The sequence below is a fragment of the Zeugodacus cucurbitae genome, chromosome 2 (assembly GCF_028554725.1).
Source record: "Zeugodacus cucurbitae isolate PBARC_wt_2022May chromosome 2, idZeuCucr1.2, whole genome shotgun sequence".
In the NCBI taxonomy this organism is placed as follows: Eukaryota; Metazoa; Arthropoda; class Insecta; order Diptera; family Tephritidae; genus Zeugodacus; species Zeugodacus cucurbitae.
In genome coordinates, this window is record NC_071667.1 from 78,895,925 (window position 1) to 78,908,783 (window position 12,859).

Sequence of the window (12,859 nt, forward strand, 5' to 3'; positions counted from 1 at the left end):
TATTGGATTCAATTTGTTGGTGTAGTTATGGTTTTCTTTTTATTTGTATTTTATTGCCTTTATTTATGTTTTGTGTTTATTGTGTCCTTTTTACGCGTTATTTCGTGCCATGCCCACTCATGAAACGAATTGGTGCCATTGTCCTTTGCGCTCATTCAATTATTTATGGCGCAAAAAGTGTAATTGTGTTAGTAGGTGCGTAAGTGTTGTAGCAACATACATACTCACACACTCACAATACTCTGAAAATATGTTCCGTTTGGGGGAAATTTTCACAAATTGTAGAATATTAAAGAATGTTTATATGATACTTTTTTATTTTTTTCTTGATTTTACATTTTTTTCTTAGAAATTATTTCGTAGTAATAAATGTATCACTTTAGTGGCGATTTTGCTGATGTTATTAAAATTATATTTTTTTAGTTATTCTAATATTTCGTAAAAAAAATATGTGTCACCTGTTTTTCATATATTTTTTAAAATGGGTTTTTTTAATTACAGAGTCGTTGAGGAGAAAATTAGCACAAGTTTATCCGATGTACTTTGGAGATATTCCCCCTTCGGTAATTAATGGCAATATCAAAAATATACAAAAATGTGATATTTTAAGTAATTTGGCTTGTAAAATCTAAGATGAAAATATTTATTTTAATATAAGACTACATTAAAATAGTGGAATGTCTAACAAATCATTGCAACTATTTATTACCAATACTGAAAAATTTTAATTTTTTTTTAAATTTGTACAATTTCGTGAAAATTTTATTCTAAAACTTATCATGAATTGTGTGGAAAATTTATTCTGAAATAATCGATTTTTTCTCTGAGGCTTTATTAAGCATAGAAAAATTGTATTTATTGATAGTTTGATACAAAACGGCGGCTACTGGATCAATCGCTTTTTTATGAGCAGCTATTAATGTTAACCAGTAACGATTCTTATATCGATAAAAATACCGATTTTAATTTTTTCAGATAGCATGAGTTCCCTGAATCAACGTTGCCGTAGAAGTACTCTCATAAAAAAATTTCTAGAAAAAATGTTGGAAAATGTACAAAGAAAATTAAATAGTTATTAGAAAATTATAATAGTTATAAAATGGTATATTATTAGGTCTACAACTTTGCTTCCCCTGTTTTTTTGTAAATTTGATTTTTTTTTTTATAAAATCGGTTACAAATGTCAATGAGCCTCAGCCGCACTTTTTTTGGAATTAAAAAAGAAAAGCAAAATTTACCGCAAATGTCGAGAATTCGGCTCAAAAAGTGACATTTTCAGTTGAGAATAAGTTTGGGATGCAAACAGATCTCTACAAATATTTTGTTGGATTAATGTTGACACAAATGTGCAAGATCGATATAAAAAAAGAAATCGATTTAATCGACCAGTGCTTGACCCTAGAGATATATATTGGAAAACGGCGGAAGCAAAGTTGTAGAAAAAATAACGATAATTTTAAAATTTAAAATTTCAGGAGTTTGGAGAGTCCAATTGTCAAAATTTAAAAATAAGTTTTTGAGAATAAAACGTTTTTAAATTTTCGCCCCGGAATCGGACTGAACCGAATGCTTTAATACTATATTGGTTTGGACTAAGATTTTTTTCAGCAGCATCTAAAATTAGAAAAAATAAATTTTCAAATTTCTATAACATTACTTCAAAGATAATTCTAAAAAAAGTATGCCAATTATTATATAATTACCAATTTTCTCACACATAAACCTTTTTAAAAATAAAAATCAAATTTGTGTGCTTCTCACACTTCATTTCTGAACTGATTTCCATGCCAAGTGAAACCCAAATGGAACCCAAAATCACTTTTAATGTGGAACATTTTCCAGTGCATTTAATGCATTGCTGCACTCAAAATGCTCTGCGGATGCCTTTATATGTTGAAATCGTAAATTGTGTTGATGCTAAAATGCGATTCACACACACATGGCCAATCAGTGGAATACACACACACACATACGCATATAGGAATAACTAAGTGTATGCCGGGCTGCCAACAAGTATTTCCACTTGTAATGCCCCACCAGCATCACTTAACATTTGGCAGCTTGTTTTACACACCAGGCTATTCAAAAGCAAATACTAACACACACTCTAACATATATACAGATCTGTATATGTACACATGATATATAAGCACTGCTATTATACACAAAGAAACGCCAGAGCGCATGGATTCCATAACAAAAAAAAAAAAAAAAAACGTTGAAGCAGCAGAAGAAATTTGCATTGTTGTGTCATCGCATTTACACTTGTTCGCTGCTTCTTCCTATTCTTTTTCGTTGGCGTATCCTTTTTTCCCACTGCCACTGGCCTTTAGCGGAATTCTATTGGATTTTCTTGTTAGTGTAGTATTTGACGCCTAAGGCGCCAAGTCCGTGCTTCAAATGCGCTCCTTGAACACACATACACACTCACACTTGAACATGCATGAATTGGCAATGCACAGGATGCGCACACCTCCTCATACACACATACAGCTACAAGCGCTTCTGCTCAAGTATTTGTGTGTGTGTGTGTGCTGTTGCACAACTATTCAGCAATTTTCACTTTATTTTCATTTGCATTGTTCGTAGATTTATTTTTTGTTTGCAGGCATTTCGCGCTCTCTATCTCTCTGCTATTCGCCTGCCATTCTGCGAAAATCGATAATCACGGCTTGTGTATGTGTGCATTGGAGGTGTGTGTGTATGCGCTGCAAAGGAGTTTTCAGTTGGAATTCATATTTGCAACGTCAAGGCAAGGCGCGATATAAAGGAATGTAATCAATTTGCAAATTCGCCAGATAATGCATTGGAGAAGTCAGCGCTTCTTATGTTGTGCTGCTGTGCGCTAGAAAGCACAGTGTGTTGAGGATGATGAAATGTATAAATGATTTATTTTAAAAAATTATATTATTAATAAAAATTCGAAAAAAATAAATAAAATTAAATAAAAGGACAACTTAATTAAAATTTTTTAATTAAAAAAAAAAATTACAAAAAATTTTTCAAACGATTTTTTTTTTAACAAAAAAAATTTAACATTTAATTTTCTTTTGAAAATATTTTTTTTTTAATAAAAAAATTTCGAAATATTTTTTATTCTAAAATTCTGAAACTGAACTTGAAAATCAAGCACACTTCGCAAATTAGTAAATACTAATAAAAATAAAATATAAAAAGTAATTTCTTTTTTCTTATACATGTATATAATAATAATTTAATTAATTTTTTGATAACGAATAATTTTTTCCAAAATCTATTATAAATAAAACAAGTAAGGAAAGGCTAAGTTCGGGTGTAACCGAACATTTTATACTCTCGCAATTTATTTAGAGATTTACCTATATTTTCGGTGAAAAATTACCCTTAGGCACTGAGTTCTTCATGTTTGATATCAGGGGCCTTGAAAAGTCATGATTCGATTTTGACAATTTTTCCACAAGTGATGTCACAGCTCAAATACAGTATTTGTGTAAAGTTTTATTTAGCTATCTTTATCGGTTCCTTATGTATACATTATAAAGTGAATGAATCAGAAGGATTCAAAATTGAGCTATATGGGAAGTAGACGTAGTTGTGAACCGATTTCGCCCATATTCCACCAGTGTCATCAGGGTGATAAGAAAATATTATATACCGAATTTCATTGAAATCTGTCGAGTAGTTCTGGAGATATGGTTTTTCACCCATAAGTGGGCGACGCCACGCCCATTTTCCATTTTGTAAAAAAATCTCAGTGCAGCTTCCTTCTACCATTTCTTATGTAAAATTTAGTGTGTCTGACGTTTCTCGTTAGTGAGTTAACGCACTTTTAGTAATTTTCAACCTAACCTTTGTATGGGAGGTGGGCGTGGTTATTATCCGATTTCTTTCATTCTTGGACTGTATGAGGAAACGGCTAAAAGAAACGACTGCAGAAAGTTTGGTTTATATAGCTTTATTGGTTTACAAGATATATACAAAAAACCTATTTGGGGGCGGGGTCACGCCCACTTCCCCAAAAAAATTACATCCAAATATGCCACTTCATAGTGCGATCCTTCATACCAAATTTTATTTCCATAGCTTTATTTTGGCTTAGTTATGGCACTTTATGTGTTTTCGGCTTTCGCCATTTTGGGGGCGTGGCAGTGGTCCGATTTTGCTCATTTTCGAAAGCAACCTTCTTATGGTGCCAAGAAATACGTCTTCCAAGTTTCATCAAGATATCTCAGTTTTTACTCAATTTACAGCTTGCACGGACGGACGGACAGACAGACATCCGGATTTGAACTTTACTCGTCACCCTGATCACTTTGGTATATATAACCCTATATCTAACTCGTTTAGTTTTAGGACTTACAAACAACCATTACCTATGGACAAAACTATAATACTCTCTTAGCAACTTTTGTTGCGAGAGTATAAAAATAAATATTAGTAAAATATTAAAAAAAAATTTTTTTCCCATCTGCCCACCTTAACTGCCACACTGTGCACTTGCACTCACGACCGTACCGGGCGTATATGTAACAGCGCATGAGTAGACGGGTTGAAGAGATTTACAGTGACTGCCGAAATGGCATTTAGCACAGCCTTTTCGCTGTTTCTGGCCGGCAGTTCAATTTCTTTCTTAGCTATGTAATAAGCTATTTACAGAGTTTTTTCTCATTTTTTACATTCTGATTGTGATTGCAGGAAAACTAATATAATTCGCAGAACAATTGTTGCCGCGCATTTGAATATCAATTCAACTGCATTTCTAGTCGTTTATGCCAAATGACATGAGTATGAGAAAATAGAGAAAATGTATGGAAATATCGATAAAGAAGGAATGCACATATTCACACCTCTCGGCAAGACTTGAGTGTGTTAGAATTACTGGCCGCTGCATATATGCATTAAAGAGCACTTGAATAAATACAATAAAATAGAACAAGAAGAAGAGAATATTTTTAGCCTTATAATTTCACAAGAAAAGAATTCATATAGTCTCAAAGGGTAAATAAAGTGATATACATAGATATTGAAAGCAAGGTTTAAAGTTCACATATATTTTTTCAGACTCATTCAAAAGCAACCAATTAATTTTACGAGTAGTATTAAAAATTATTTGAAAATTCATTTTTGAAGTTTCCAAGTGTCCAAAAATGTAATTGTTAAAATTTTTGTATGTTGATATATGTACGATATGGGGTTCGAAACAATTTAATTTAAAATTTTACCAAACGTGGGTCCATGTGCATTTTTCATACTCCCAAAAATTAAGAGAACATTAGGCATACAAGAAATCGCTGAAAGAGCCAGAGACCATACCAAGAGTCGAGTTTGGGAAATGTTTCGACGATTTAAAGAAGCGCTGCCATAAGTGCATATATCGTATGACGACTATTTTGTAGGCAAAAACATTAATGTAGACAAATGAAATAAATATTTATTTCCAAAAACGTTAGCCCTCGTATAATATGTCCTCAAAAAAGAGCAACAGTTTGTGAGATAATATATGATAATTTTTCTACCCCAGCTTATGTTCATGAAAGCAAACGAGACGTGCAATTAATGGCCTTTTTTTCTATGCTAAAACACAAACACAGCAAAAACCCGCAAACATCGTAAGATATTAGCAAATACATAATTCCATAAGCAATTCATAAACGCATACCAATAAACCTCGAATGAGCATGAATGTATGATTAACCATATGTGAGTGCACAACTGAATAGCCGACCGCTGAAGCGTGACGACCACACCACGTGGCATGCTGCGTACTCGTAGAAATGCAAGAAATTCACTTAGTGCCCTACAAAAATTCGCACAATTGTGTCACATTTTCTGTGCAAATGGCATGCGGCACACACAGGAGCGTGAACAAAATGCTTTACCACACAGTCAACCGGTCACAATATGAACTGAAATGGTGCAGGAATATACACACTCATGCATATGTATTTAAATATGTGAGTGCACCCACGCTCATGTGTATGTATTTATGTATGCCCTGGCGCTTGGCCACAGCATCAAAGGTGTCAAAGCGCACTGACTGCCATGAAGCCCCCCGATTTCTGGACGCCATTCATGCGCGTACACTCACTCACACATGCATTTATTCATTCGATCGCACGGTCACTCATTCATTCATTCATTCATACGGTGGTGGCACTCATTCGGTCGCATTCAACGCATTCAAGTGCCGGAGTGCCAAGTGGGCAAGGTGAAAGTGAGTAAGGAGAATGAAATAAAATGAAATACGGTCACATTCATTACGTTTCATTAATTTCGCATTCCATAAACGACACGACACACAAAATTAAATGGCAGAAAAAAGCGAGCATGTAACACGAGTGTGTTACTAGTGTACTAGAAGACGCCGGCGAAATAAATCAACTATGTGTGAAGTGAGAAGGAGTGTATATATGTAGATGTGTATGTGTGTAGGTGTAAGCAATATTGGCGTGAAAAATCGCAAGCAGAAAAAATTGACAAATGTTCGGTTAAGTGTAAGATTAATTTTGCGAGCTCCGTATGCTTTGTGTTCGCACAAAAGTGGGAGTAAATTATTTTTGAAATAAGCGTTATATTGAATAAAGTGACCAAAAGTTGGGACTCTGGTTTAATAGTACATTCATTTATGAGTATTTTAATTTAATAAGAGTCATTATAGTAATTGTTGAACTATTTTTAGCAGGTTTATCCAAAGCAAATCAGTCAATTTCTATTAGAGCATAAAATAAGCTCCAGATTCTTTTTTTCGATGACTTTTTGGAGAACCATGGGAATGAAATTCGAATGTCCTTATTTACTATTGCAATTACAAATAGAAGGAATTATCTGGAATTATCTTATTGGAGTTAAGACTATAAGCAGCAGAAGTTCCCGGACGCAAATTGGCAATGCAGTATGGTGGAAGAACACTAGACACTTCCTCCTCCACTGCTGCTTCGGCAGAATAAGGGTGAAAAATCTCGTTAGACATACCTTCGGCGAAATATAAAAGTCTTTTAATTCATATTTAGGGGTTCCCAAAGTCAGTGAGTCCAGTTGTCCAAACCCATATTCACCTTTAGTTCAGAGGCTTGTCATAGTACCTAACCTCAGATGAGGTTCAATACAAAGTATTAAAAAATTTAATATATTTAAAAACAAGACAAGCACAATTTTGAAGGTTCGTATTTTGCTTTTTTGGATTATACTAAGATCAAGTTATAATTCAAAATTCTTGTTTTATGTGCAATTATTACTACAGAGCTGGGTATAGTACACTACATTGAGATATCATTTTAGAGCTCCACTAAGTCTAGAAGAGTGTTGTGAAATCGATCGAGAGCTTCCATCATTCCTAATTTATTAGTTAATTTTCAAAAAGTAATCGAATTTGCTCCCTGAATAAGAGTTAGAGTATATGGTACCAAATAACCAAGCTGAAAAGAGTCAAGAATAGAAGGAAACCAAAAAAGAAATTCACTTTTCTGTCATCTTAAACAAATAATTGGAAATTATTCCATTGTTATCGATAATGTTATCGATCACATTATCTTATCGATTTCAAATTTTTCAAATTGAAAAAACTTATTTAAAATAAAAAATGATGCATTAAAAAGTATCGATAATATTATCGATAATAATTGAATAATTTCCAATAAATTTTCGACAACTCTAATCGTTTCCATAAATTCTTATTCGAATTCCAAAAAATTTGCTTAATCTAATTTTATAGCTTAACAAAAAGCACAACAAATTTCAACAGCCAATCACCACACAAAAAGGTCATAAAAATCAAGTGGAGATTCCAAGTAATTCAAGTTCAATGCACTCTAATACGCTATTATACAAACACGCTTGAATTGTTGTTGTTTTTAGATAACCCTCGTTTTCAATTCACAATATAAACCAACAGCAAAAACACGGACACAAAAACTTTCTAGCAAAAAGGCACACTTTCTCGAGCAAATAAAATAATTTGTTTATCATTTGCCTGAATGTGAGAGAGAAAAAGCCGCAGCACAAAAATTCGAAGCACGTAGCAAAATGAATGGTTTTTATAGCAAACTAACAGCAACACCATTGAGCGCACGCACACATATGCACATATACTCTCATTCATATGTATGTATACGTATCAGTATACACAGGGATTTAAATGGGAGTGTGGTTATGCTATGCTAAAGCCTTCGAAATAATGAGGCGAAATGTTGAAGAACTTTATAAAAACACATGTGTATGTATGTTTTTGCTTTGAGTGGAAATGTTATGAGCTAATTTCGCATTTAGCCTACACACTCATATATGTACACTGCCCCTGCGCATATGCTTCTGTTGTGGTTTTTGCTCGCGTAGACATTAGGCCATTCTACTTGCGGCACTCCATTGTAGCGCTATCGAAATTTTCGTCACGTCTAGACATAATTTCCTCAATCATTTATTACCTAATTAAGTGGAAGTGGCGAGCCCACAATTTTCATTGTTTCGCTAAATGTTTTGCCTTTTTTGGTCTTTGCGTGTGTGTGTGTGTGTTTAGGTGATAGGCGTGAAGTTAGGCGGAAATGCAGTTATGCATTTTGGTATATTAGCGATTGCTATACTTCTATAATCATTATTGTTAGAAGTGGTTGCATTCTCTATTGATTGGTTATTGAATGTGTGTGTGTGTTAGTATAAGTGAGGAACTATAACTTTAACTTTACTATGATGAAGTTCGAAGGATGATAATGCGACTTGAATAAAATTAAAATTGAAGTAGAAAAATTGTATTGCTATCAAAGGAGCGCTTTAAAATTCAATTATTCATCCTTAATTCTAAAAAATAAAGTTTTCCATTCCTATACTCTTTATATATACACTGCAGAGATAATTCTCCAAAATATTCTCGCCTTTGTTTCCCTTGACAATCGCGTCGATTCATCCTTTGTTCTTTCGCCACGCTCGTCGGCTCTTTTGTTCCCCAAATATAATATATTTTGTACAACTAAGAAGCTTGTCAATATTCATGGCACTCAAATCGAATTGACGCCAACTTACCTTCACAAGCACCTAACAGACACACACCTAAACAAACTCCAACCCAACTACATTCAAAGTGATTCATGCGGTGCAGCCACACCAGGCAATTGCTTAAACAGACACCCTGTTAATTAGTTTGTATTTAGTGTGTAGGCATTCATGGTTGCTTGGCGCTTGTTAAAGCAAATGCAAATGTAACGCTTGTTCATTGGTAGTTGTGCCGTTATCATTGTTGTTAATAGCTTTGCTGTGAACATAAACGCTTTTGTTCATTTGCAGTCAGGCTTTCTGTTGTTGTGTTCGACAATCTTGTTAACAGCAATGTGTGCAAATGCATTTCCATGTGCTTGTATAAACTACATTTATGAACTGTGTGTCAAGTGTAACAAATATTACATTTACGAGTACTATTTTACATTGTCATTTGATTGTTTAATGGCGTATAAACTATTTGACAATTTGATAAGCAATGTGTGATGATTTAAATGATAATGTTTTTAAAGTTATAAAATGGGTTATTATGGGCGTGTGTTAGTAATATAAATCATGTTTAATAAAATGGAAAATTACTCATACGACGTGGTGTCCATTATCACTATGCATTAACTTCCCATATTGTTTTGCCTTAAAATTGGAATATGCACTGAAATTAAATTAAATTTAACATATGGTATGATGGTATGATCGACTTTTGTTCAACAAAAAAGCTATTTATAGTCATATTTTGGCGTTAGCTTTATATATTCTTGCAATCTTCTGTACGTGTTTAATTCATTGAACTCCTGCTAAAAGACTTGACCGATTTGAAGGCAATTTTTTGTGTATCTTTTTTGATGTTTTATATTCAAAAATATTGCGCCATTGTGACTGTATAGAAACCGCCTAAAGATATATAAAATTGTTTTGTGAAAGTTTGTTTGGGAATGTTTTATAATTGGATAAATATTAGATGTCGCTACTGTCGGTATCCCACATCTTCAATCCAATTATATATTAGTTTCTGTTTGTCCCAACAAAAAAACTCTCTTTCTAATATCGTAATAGCTTGAAATATCATACAGCACAACGTCTGTCGGGTCCTCTAGGTAGCCTTCTAATATAGTATTCTAATTTAAATAAAATATTAATGTATACGAGGGCTGCTATATATATTTCTGGCCTAGGCAACACTAAGTGTTGCCAGGTGCAATCTGATATTTCCATTGGAAAGTTTGACATTTTTTAGCATAACATCACTCAGAACGTTTTGTCATTTAATCGTGAATTGTTTTATTTACAGCCAAAAAATGGAATTAACTCGTGAACATTTTCGTGCGATCATTTTTCACAACTTTCGACGTGGATTGTCGCAACAAGAGTGCATCGATGAACTAAAATCTTTGTATGGCTATGAAGCACCATCCTATAGCACTGTGAAAAACTGTGAAAAACGAATTCAATCGTGGCCGACGCTCGCTCAAAGACGAATTCCGTGAAGGTCGTCCAAAAACAGCCGTTGTGCCAGAAAACATCGATGCCGTACGTGAACTGATAATGCAAGACCGTCATGTAACATACCTTCAGATAGAGGCATGCCTATGCATTTCTCTCACCAGCATACATTCGATATTGCATGAACACCTGGCCGTCAAAAAGGATTGTTCTCGTTGGATCCCGCAAAATTTGAAAATCACTCAAAAAAAGGCTCAAAAAAGTGATTCGAAAATTGGTTTGAGCGCATGCAAAAATGTACGAGTATAAATCTTGATGGAGAATATTTTGAAAAACATTAAAACCATTTTCGTTGATAAATATTCCTATTTTCATTATTAGGCCAGAAATATATATAGCAGCCCTCGTACCACTCAATCCAAAAGCGCGATCTAGAGTATTAGTAGTCATTTATATTGTAGTCATTTATATTGAAAACCGGATAGAACGTTGTGATTTGAAGGGGAAAGTTATATTACATTTTCCATCATTTCCTATCTGTTGCAGTGTTTTGGGATATTATTTACCAGTATCCACAGTATATTTTGTGAATTAAAAAAAATTGTTAGATTGCTGACTACATCTTAAGCTTCCTTGATAGTGTCTACTAACATATGTATAGGTGACCGCCACGCTGTTTTTATTTGACTGATTATTATCTCTAAAGCAGACTATCCACAATCGAACTGTTCGACGTCCGTGTTCGGTTCGACTAAATGTTCGTTGTTGGTGGTAGTGTCTTTGTTCAAATTGTGTGTTCGACCTCTTGTTCGTGTAAAATACAATTGATTTATCTTGACTGTGTTCGAATTGACATATTTGACAATAGATGCTCAAAATATCGAACAAAAATTTGTTAGATTTTATTAATTGCCTACAAAATGAGCTAGCGCTGCATAAATAATTGGAATTTCCATTTTCTCTACACAATTAGTTCAAAGATTATCGTTATCCGCTCACATGTTTATCCATTGAAAATTTTCTTCAAATGACGTTCACGCTATGCTGAAATTAGTTAGTGGTGGTATGTCATTCTTGTTTGACAAACAGTTCGTCATACAAAATGGACTGTGAATAGCCTGCTTAGGACAGCAAGGAAAGCTCATACACTTAACCAGCCACAAGCCATACAGTTGATTTGGATACCCGAGAATACTTTTGGAATCAATTTCTCTGTCACTAAATTAGAGAATAATATAATACAATCGATCTTTAAATTTTACCAGATTATCGATTAGTCGGTTGATCCAGAGTGGAGACTTTTCATCAACAGTTAGAACGGTTTTTTAAGACATGTGGATTTTTAAAGCTTTGCATTACGTTTTAGTTTATATATTATGACATGCCACTGGACATGATTTCTATTATTGTTTAAAGTTAATTGTATGGCATCTAATACGAATACAATTTTTACGAGTCCGTCGCAAAATTTTCAGGCATAATATCTGGTATTATTTGTCTTTCAAAGGATTGATCGATAAGTAGAGACCATGACGCAAAATAATTACAATAATTTTATTGTCTTAAAATATGGATATTGGTCTTTATATTACGAGTTCAGTTTTAATGGATAATTCCCATTGCGATAAGGTATTGTAGACTTATTCTCTTTCAGGTGATCAGTAATTGTATTTCATTTGCTTTTTATTTAAAGTGCATATTTAAAAATGTTCATTAATTAGCCACTTTGATTTTTCAACCCCTTAAATTTTTTATTAATATTATAAAAAATTTGTTAATGGAATTCTGCTAAATATAACTTCGTCCTGAGTACAGCAGATTGGCATAAAAGAGTTTTAATTTAGTTATTTTTCTACAATCAAAGCTTAGAAGCACTCTTCTACCCACATCGTACACCCACTAACAAAAAATGGCATAATTAGAGTAAGTGATACTTACCACAGAGTTATTTGCAATTATTACTTCCTCCATTACTTACTTTTTACACTGACCACATGTCTTAATTATGCCACAAACATATAGAAATATAACAAATGACAAATGCGGTTGCAATGAAATAATACTCCACACTGCCTTCCTCCCATCGAGTCAATTCCACTGCATAAAACTGTGTTCAAATTCAATGTGGCAGAAAGCCACCAAAGAACTATACTTTTTTTGGCAGCTTGAACTTTCCAACAAATGCAGCAGCAAGCAGCACTTATACAAATTATAATAACTGCCATCATACGAACAAGTATATACATAACAACAAACATATTGCCAAGGTTTTTTGCGTGGCTTCCGACGACCAAAAAACCGTTACACAATAAGCGTCGTGTGATTGTGTGCAACGCCGGAAGCAAGTGCTTGAGGCGTAGCGCAGAGGCTGGGCAAACTTGCAATAAACCGCAAAATAGAAATAATGAATACAATAACAATAACAACAGCAACAACAACAATGAATGAATAGTTT